The sequence below is a fragment of the Dioscorea cayenensis genome, chromosome 17 (genome assembly GCF_009730915.1).
Source record: "Dioscorea cayenensis subsp. rotundata cultivar TDr96_F1 chromosome 17, TDr96_F1_v2_PseudoChromosome.rev07_lg8_w22 25.fasta, whole genome shotgun sequence".
Taxonomy (NCBI): domain Eukaryota; kingdom Viridiplantae; phylum Streptophyta; class Magnoliopsida; order Dioscoreales; family Dioscoreaceae; genus Dioscorea; species Dioscorea cayenensis.
Window position 1 is genome coordinate 6,011,532 of NC_052487.1, and position 9,171 is coordinate 6,020,702.

At 46.7% G+C, this 9,171-nt stretch overlaps 2 non-coding genes across 2 annotated transcripts; both read left to right on the forward strand.

Moving 5' to 3' along the window:
• The first annotated feature begins 3,062 nt into the window (after positions 1 to 3,062).
• On the forward strand, positions 3,063 to 3,136 carry TRNAF-GAA. The gene has a single exon. It is a non-coding gene; the product is annotated as a tRNA-Phe (tRNA).
• A 186-nt stretch (positions 3,137 to 3,322) lies between these two features.
• TRNAQ-UUG lies at positions 3,323 to 3,398 on the forward strand. The gene has a single exon. It is a non-coding gene; the product is annotated as a tRNA-Gln (tRNA).
• The last annotated feature ends 5,773 nt before the right edge of the window (positions 3,399 to 9,171 follow it).

Sequence of the window (9,171 nt, forward strand, 5' to 3'; positions counted from 1 at the left end):
GGCTTTCTCAACCAGCTCAGAAATGAGTGTTCAGTCCTTCCCTTCGAATCAAAACACAGCTTGAAAAAGAAATTTCCTTTACTGAATCGGAATTCCGCCGAGTCTGAACGGTTTCTCAAGACAGCAGTGTGATGATTTTTCTCGCTCAGCAGCTACATCTTTCTCATCAACGTTTTTCTTTAGCTAGCTTCAAATTCGGTTCATAAAAGGGTTACCAAAGTCTCCGCCAAGTGAAAGGCAAAAGTTTTTGAATTCCCAGCCAAGGTGAATGTCCGCAAGGACTCAGCCACGGCCACTGCCGGCCGATGACCAGAGTACGGCAGGGATGGTTTGAGAATAATGAGCTCATCGAGCGAAGGCAGGTCGGGTTCCGTTCGCTAGCATATTCCTGGACCAGCTAAGCTACTTCTCCCGATGTCCGAGCTTTAGCGGATGCTAGGGTAGGAAAAGCATGATATTTCTTCGAGATTAGACTCTCAGGCTATCTTTCCATGGCTGATTGTTGATGACCGGAGATTCCCCAACCCTTGGTCGCTTCCGTAGGTCTATTCTTATTCTCGACGGGATGATGACCGGCTGTACGGGTTAACGAAGTTTATGATCGAATGCTGTAATGGACGGGAGGAGAATTGTGCTTGTGAACATGGGCAGTAGCTCCGGTCCCCTCGAACCCTATACCAATACACCACACACCCGGGACAGAAAAAAAACAGGTCTTCTAAGAGACTGGGAGGTCCGAGCTGTTGGTTCATTAAACAAAGGGAGTGAATGGGAGACCTTCCTGTTCATTGCTATTGGAGTTGTTCGGAGTCCGATCGAAGAATGGAAGATACAGACTGGGAAGGAAAGCTTATACCGTTTGAGACGCATGCCGCGCGATCATACAACTACTCTAACAGGGCCGAGGGAGGCGGGAGGAGAAGGAGAGTAAGAAAAAAAGAAAAAGTGAATGGAGGTCCGATTTCACATCTCCTCTGCCCGGGCTGCATTCTTTTTTCTATTTTTGGTTGATCCCCCACTATCAGCGAATAGAATGATCGGTCAAATCCGCCGGACATCAGGACTTGAACCTGTCCCGCCAAGGAGAGATAGACCTGCTGCACTTGCTATTGTTAGTTGGGAAGACTGAATGCGGACATCAAGCAAGACTAAAGGCCGGGCATCAGGCGGTTGTAAGAACGACCATCAAAGCGAGAAGGATTTTGTGTTGGTCGGATAAATGGATAAAGTAAGAAGCTACGGATAAAGGATTGATTGAGCGAGCTGCCCCTACCACGGATGGAGGAATAAGGAGAGTAGCTTCTGCCATTGCTAATCATCCCGCCTTAGCAGCTTTCTTCCCCCGCGGGACTTTGCCACTTTAGATTGAGAGGCTTGCCACTCTTACTAGCAGACAATCATGCTTCGTCATCAAGCTAAACGACTAAATGACGAATACGGACTAACTATTGGAGAACACCCGCTAGCAGCAGCTAGCCGGAAGTGAGCTCTTCCGTTTGAAATGGAAAATCAAAAACCCTTTGCAACTACATTTCCAACGTTCAGAAGATTCCATTGCCCTATATGAAATAGTGCCGTTGGGCCTATGGTCAGATCGTGCGCACGGATGCAACCTATCTCCTGAATTAAAGAGAGGGATAGAAAAAGAGAGCTATATGCCACCAGTTCTTCCTTACTGGCCAGGGGATCTCATCCCTAAGCGGATGGGAAAGAGGATACTTTGAATTCGGAATTGCCTTCAGGGAAAGGGCCGGGTCGTTAGAACGTATAGAATTCCGACTAGAGCTGTTCGTTCAGATTCATCAATAGCTAGTTCCTCCCTTCTTCTGTGATTCAGGCGATGTTGTGGATGTGGATTCAAAATCTTGATGCTAGTGCTCTTGTCAGCTCGTCTGTTGTGTCAGTGACAGAAAGACAAGGTTGGTTCCACTCTCACACCACCCTCAGATCCTGAGAGGCAAACCGAATAGGAGGATGTAAGAGCGCCGAGACTCCACTCATGTCGATCTGAGACGCCAAAAGTGGGATTCACGCTTTTTGTCAACGACCATTGACTGTCTCAGTTGTTGTCTGGATCTCCATTATTGTCCCTAGCATTGAGGAAATCCAACCATGTTAGGGCTTGAAGAATTCGCTAATCTCCTCGCACACGCAAAGTCAGCTATCAAGTACTGCTTACTCTCATCCCGCTATTCCTCTCTCACTCTTGCTTACCTGTTCGTTGCTTCCTACCTCAAGTCTTGCTTTTGGAAAGAATGGAATGCGAGCCAGCCAGATTCGAGATAATTAGACCTAGGCTTCTCAGTCGGTTACCACCATCGGTTCCATCAATCAGATCCCTACCTCTTTGACTCCAATTCAATTCGAATCAGCTTCAAAGCCTTAGACCTGTAGTTCGATTCGCTTGGATAAACGAGTGCGAGTGGAAAGTAGATACGAACCAACAAAGAAAAACAATTTCCTTTGTTGGTTCATATTTGCTTTCCACTTGGTGGGATAAGAGTTTAATCTCTGAACAATATCAAACTCTTGCTTCGTTGGCCATGTCATAAGTCTTTCTTTCTGATATGAGAATTGGATTGATGTCACCAAATTTTTTGGTATTAGTCCTCTGAGACTGCCGGATCTCTTTCTTATGTAAGGGTGTGTTGACCCTCATGACTAATCCGGAGCAAGAATGGAACTGATCTCAAGAGCGGCATGTCTTTGAAGAAGAAGAAGAGATCGATCGCGTACCACTTACCGGATTAACAGTAAAGACTACCTCACTTACCAAAGCGAAGAGACTGGCTGACTTACTTGACTAAGCCTAAGCGGCTTACCGACTTGCTTGACTACACTAGCGGGTAGACAGACTAGACTACCTTACCGAAGAAAGAGACTACCAGAACTGCAAGAAGTGGTATCATATATAAGAAAAGCTGAAGGCTCAGTAGCACGGACTACTGAGTCGCTCAGCTGTATCCTAAAAGCCCAATTCAGTAGGGAGATTTCGGATAAGAAACATATGCTTAACACATGCTTCCAGAACTCCGTTTTTCGGGTCGGAGGCGATGAAAGTGGTTCAGGTAGCTCAGCAGGTTAGAGCAAAGGACTGAAAATCCTTGTGTCAGTGGTTCGAATCCACTTCTGAGCGGGCTTTTGGTCCAAAGGACACGTAGCCGAGAGCGAGCCGGATGAAGGAAGAAATTCAAGTGAAAGAGGCTGATCGGCAGATTTCCAAAAAAAGCGGTGGTTCTCGCGTCCCTGTGCCCCAAAGCAGGGGTGGGCGAGTTCGGTTCGAGTGTTTATAGATCGGGTGGATCTATATGTTCCGGGGAGACGAGGTGTAGCGCAGTCTGGTCAGCGCATCTGTTTTTGGGTACAGAGGGCCATAGGTTCGAATCCTGTCACCTTGATGTTCTGTTCAGTCAGCTAATACAAATGAATATAAATCTCGACCGTTAACTTAACAAAGTACGTACACCTGACTGTCCTCAAAACTCATTTTTCGTTGCTTTGCTAATCAATCAATCATTCATTGACTGGTAGTCAAATAGGCAAGGTTTTTCTTCCCAGGACTCAACCAAACCAACCGTCAAAAGTAAGTTCAGCTAACGAAACTAGAACAAGAAATTTCAGACTTTGATGAAGGGGCTTGCTTAAGGCCATAGGCCTGTGCGTGAGAAATGCTTGGACTTTCTCAGGCGGGATAAGATGACGGAAAGACTCAGAATAGTTGCCGATGACCGATTCCGTCATTGATGCGAAGCCTGGCCTTGGAAAGTCCGCGAATACAAAAATGCACGAAAAGAGATGGAACCTATCTCCTCTTCTAGCGAACATATACCTAAACAAATGGATTACGAACCGAATTGGGACCAATCGCCGATATGCACGGTACGCGGATGACCTAACCTTTGGATGCCACTCGAATCGAAGTTGCAAGTTTGCGGAGAGAGCCCGATAGGCGGCCTGCCTTTGTCTCAGTAGGGGTTAGATTTCATTTAGGTTCAGACCACGAAAGAGAAGATGGAGATCTGGGCTTGGGAGTGGAATGGCGGGCTCCGCGCTCGAAAAAAAAGAAGGGTAAGTTAACCTTCCTGAATAAGAGGTGCATAGATAGAAAGTAGGCCCGATGCACCGCTAGGCGAAAGAGAACAGCGGAGCTGTAGTGGTCGGCCTTCGTTAAGCGGTAGCTTCCGCGCTGCCTTCCTTTATGACCGACTGGGGCTGTTCACCTTTCCTTCGAAGCTGTTAAACCCACCTTACAATCTTTCTTTCTCGAATTCTTGATCTTTGGTGCCTGTGGAGCAAAGTAAGAAGCAGGGGCCGAACTCCTCTATCTACCCTAGAAATTGGTTGGATCTATTGAATGAAATCCTGGAGACAGGGCTGCGAGGTATAAGTCGATCGGATGCACGGAAGCCCAGGCAATCCCTTCCTATCAATCATTCATCAGGAAGCGGTGGAGAAAGAATTGGATTTCCAAATCTTATTGGTGAAGGTCATTCGAGCGACTTCAGCGCCTACGCGCGACATTGGCTCGAGGTATTTCCTCTACCCCCCTGAAAAAGGAAGGTCACCTTGTGTCCTTGAACCGAAAAAAACCATCTTTCGGCTAACCTAGCCTCCTCTGTCCCTCGGGATCAACAAGGGGTAGTACAGGAATATTCACCTGTTGTCCATCGACTACGGCTTTCGGCCTAATCTTAGGCCCTAACTCACCCCTGTGGACGAACCCTTACCTTAGGTTTTCGGGCATTGGATTCTCACCAATGTTTGCCTTACTCAAGCCGACATTCTCGCTTCCGCTTCGTCCACACCTGCTTGCGCGGGTGCTTCCCTCTAAGGCGGAACGCTCCCCTACCGATGCATTTTGACATCCCACAGCTTCGGCAGATCGCTTAGCCCCGTTCATCTTCGGCGCAAGAGCGCTCGATCAGTGAGCTATTATGCACTCTTTCAAGGGGGGCTTAGGCTTGGCGACCTAGGCTCTGTCCACCAAACCAATATCTCTTATCTCTGTTGGGGGCCGCTATCCTTGTTGTGCACTTGGTAAAGCTAGTCTGAGTTGAAAGCTAGGCTCTAACCCTTGCTTGCCACGTAAGTCAAGACAGCTCGAGGCCAGAAAGAGCAAGCTCTCAAGTGGCAACCTAATCGGCTTTTTCTTTTTTTTAATGGAGTGAAGGACCAGTCATAGATCGTCCAATACAGAAAGCCATAGATTTCGGAGAAAGTTTCCGCGTCTTCGTGGTCAACACAGGTGAGACCTCGAAACATGACAGGCTACTCCATCGTGACTGCTCCTCATTCTCGAAATGAGATTGCTCTTGAGATTCGACAAAAGGAATGGTCACTCTTTCTGTTCCTGGGATCAAAGACGATGATAACAGACTCGGTCGCCACACGGATCTTCAGTCACCTGCTAAAACGAAAAGCTTTCTTTGGGTTGCGTTCTTCTTTCCTCCCTTCTGTGTATGGTGGAGGACCAAAGGATCTCGCTGTTGTTTAAGGATAGCTTCGGGAAGAGAGGGAGAACGAGTCAGCAAGCAGCATTCATTGATTGGAGTTTTGTGCCCGATCCAATCTATCCGACTGAGCAATCAGAGTCGTCAGCATGAAGAAGAAGGATTTCGCTTAGAAAAACTGGATAAAAAAATAAGAGAAGCAAGCGCAATGGTTCAACTAAAGCGGCGAAAGGCTAGCGCGCACATCTTGAAGCTCCGCGCTCTAGAGCGTTTTTCAGCTGTCTGTCCCTCACTCGGTTCCGTACTCTGATCTGACTCACATCTCTTTGGAGCTCTACCATTTCTTGTCGTACTGTTGATTGCCTCCTGCTTCTGGACTTGCTTTCTCTGTATCTGTTGCCATTGCTTGAGAAAAAGGGGGGTCTGTTCGTGGTCTCTGCTTCCCCTTTGTACGAGACGGCTGCTCTTATTCCAATCGAGATGACCAAGGCCCTGTCACGAGCTGGACTCGAACCAATGCTCGATGGGCTCCCCCAGACCAGGGTAGAGTCAAGCTAAATTTGGATGGCTCTGCCTCTCAATGGGACCTGCGGGGGCCGGAGGTCTTATTATTATAAGACACCATGATGGCCGGGTACTTGCTTGCTATTCGATCCCAATCACCCAGTCTACCAACAACCGAGCAGAGGTTTTGGCCCGGGATTCTAATCTGTTTTTTCATACAATTGAGGCAGGTGCGGGGACTCTAAGATTACAATCCAGATGCTCCTCCAGAAGGCGACTCCCCCATGGACCCTCAGGACCATTGTCCATGATTGCCAGTTTCTGCTACAGAAAAAAAGTCTCACAGCTGGTCAGCGAACCACCAGTTTAGGGAAGAACTAAGGCATTGAAAGACCTTCCCCTAGTGCTTCCCTTGAAAGAAGCACGAGTCGAGCGGGTTTTATCTTGTGAGGCTTTCGGGACTACCTACTTCAGTTTAGGGCTTTTGTATAGTATAAAGTATAACAGCCCTCATTTGGCCTTTTTGTTTAAGGGCTGCTCGCCTTTTTCATAGTTGTAGGGCTATAGTCGGGGAAGCAAGCCAAGCATCTATACTATAGACCTGGCTTTTAAAACTATAATAGGTCCTCTCGCCGAAACAAAACATGTTCTTTCCCCGCCCCGTGTGATCCGAGAATGGGATCAAGATTGACCCAGACTCACGAAATGGCGCCGCCGGCAAGCAGGAAGACGTATCCTGATGTCGATTTCCTGGTGTCCGGGCACCCAGCGTAATCGGAGTCCGAATATCCGACGATCTCCAGTATATCGGATCGCCGTTATGTGATCATGTAGTCTCTGGTCCCCTGAAGATATCTCATGACTGCTTTCCAATGCTCCATGCCTGGGTTACTTTTGTATCTACCTAGTAAACCCACAGCATAGGCAATGTCCGGCCGTGTACACGTCTGGGCGTACATCAAGCTTCCAACAGCAGAAGCATATGGAATGCCCTCAATCTGATCCTTCTCTATATCGCTCCTCGGGCACTGCGAAGCACTGAGCCTGTCTCCCTTCTGTACAGGTGCCACACTGGGTTTGCTGTGCTGTATACCATACCTCTCTAAGACTTTAGGGATTTAGGCCTTTTGATATAGTCCGAGGATACCTCTGGAGATGTCTCTGTGAATCTCAATGCCAATGACATATGAGGCTTAACCCATATCCTTCATCTCAAAGTTCCTTATGAGGAATGCCTTCGTATCGTGCAACAGCCCCCAGATCACTGCTAGCAAGCAGTATGTCGTCAACATACATATAGGACTAGAAAGAGAAACTTGCTCCCACTGACCTTGAGGTATATACACTGATCAACACTGTTTTCCTTAAACCCAAAGGTCATTCTCACCTCATGGAATTTTAGGTACCACTGACGGGAAGCTTGTTTCAGTCCGTATATAGACTTCCTTATATCTTGGGGTACCTTCCGCTCCATACCGTATACTGGATAGTACGGCTGGGAAGCCTGATATATATATATTCTTATGGACTCAATTAGACTCAAATGACGGATTCTGTTTGATCCCTCCGGGTCGACTGCACTCCTCTTCACTTCCTCTCTCTTCGCAAGATTTAGGCTCGGAAAAGGTTGGTTCAGGTGGGGACCTCTCCGTAGGGAGGGTTTTTCTCTTTAAGAAGGAGGCTCCTGGCGCAACAAACTGAAATCTTGGAGCACTCTCGACTCTACGGTGTTTATTTGCCAACTCCAAGGAAGTAGGCAAAAGATAGAAGAAAATTTTTTAGATGAAAGGTATGCTGGAGCTAGAAGAGAAACACATTGGAATGATTCATATTATTTGCCATGCTAATGTTCCAAGCAAAGGAATTTAAAATTAGATTTCGGGGTAGGGTAAAAAAGAGCCCTTTTTGCCCTATCTAATCTATTAGGAGGGAGTGATAACGAAGAACAAGGTCGGGCAAGCCTATTTACTTGATCAGGGGGGAGGTTTTTCAATCCCAAATCCTAAGTATGAAAATGCCGAAGAATCGGCTTAATCAGAATCCCTGGCTGTGGGGAAGGTTGAAGGATCTTCTTTTCCAAGGGAGGTAGTCTAAGTCTCGATCACGATCTAGATATTAATCTGGGGCATATTTCCACTAAACTATAGACTTCTGCTCCTAGTGCGCCAGAGACAAAGCTTCACGCAATAGCCTGAAACCGAGGACAGTGGCAAGGTGTGTGTTACCCTTTCGCGATTAAATTAAGAAAGCTTTGATTTTCTTTCAACCCACATTTGTCTTTACTAGCCAAGTATACAGGATAAAAGCTCGTCATTTTGATGTGTCGGCAATGGTGAGTCCAGTTGTCGGGTTGCAGGAGACATCTAAGAAATGTCTTGATAAGACAAGTTCAATAAAAGTTAGAAGAATGAAAGCCCAACATGTTATTTCAAACAGCAAAACCCCCGGACAATTCTTTGTTATTGGATAGCCAAATGGATGCTTCATTTGAGAAGGCGGGAGGATCCCTAGAACTACTGACCCTAGAAGAAGAAAGAAAAGGCAAATAAAAATATTCATAAACACTCCCCCTCAAGCTTCCGCATAGATATCTATCATGCCCAGCTTGGATGCAATGTGGCGCATATGATATCTCCCAAGAGCTTTAGTAAAGATGTCAGCCAACTGGTCTTCATACTTCAAATATTAAAAAATTCTTTCATGGCTCTCTTTTCACGAACAAAATGCCCTAAGGCGACTTCAAAGTGCTTTCTTCGCTCATGGAAAACCAGATTAGAAGCAATGTGAGTTGCTGCTTGATTATCACTATCATAGAACATTCTCATAGGATGAGAGACCTCAACTCCAAGCTCACTTAGTAAGGTTTGAAGCTCACAAGCAGTGTGAGCCATTGCTCTATACTCTGCTTCTGCACTCGACCGTGCGACAACTGTTTGCTTCTTACTCTTACACGTCACAAGATTTCCACCTAAAAATGTGCAGTATCCAGTCGTAGACCTCCTATCCGTCGGTGAGCCGGCCCAATCCGATCCGCATCTTCATAGGCAGAAACAAGAAGATGTCTATTAGAAGTATATCAAATACCTTTTCCAGGAGACAACTTAAGATACCGCAGAATTCTTTGCACAGCTTCGAGATGAGGGATAGGTGGAGAGTGCATAAATTGACTAAGGAGACCAACCGCATATGCAAGATCCGGTCTGGTGATAGTAAAGTA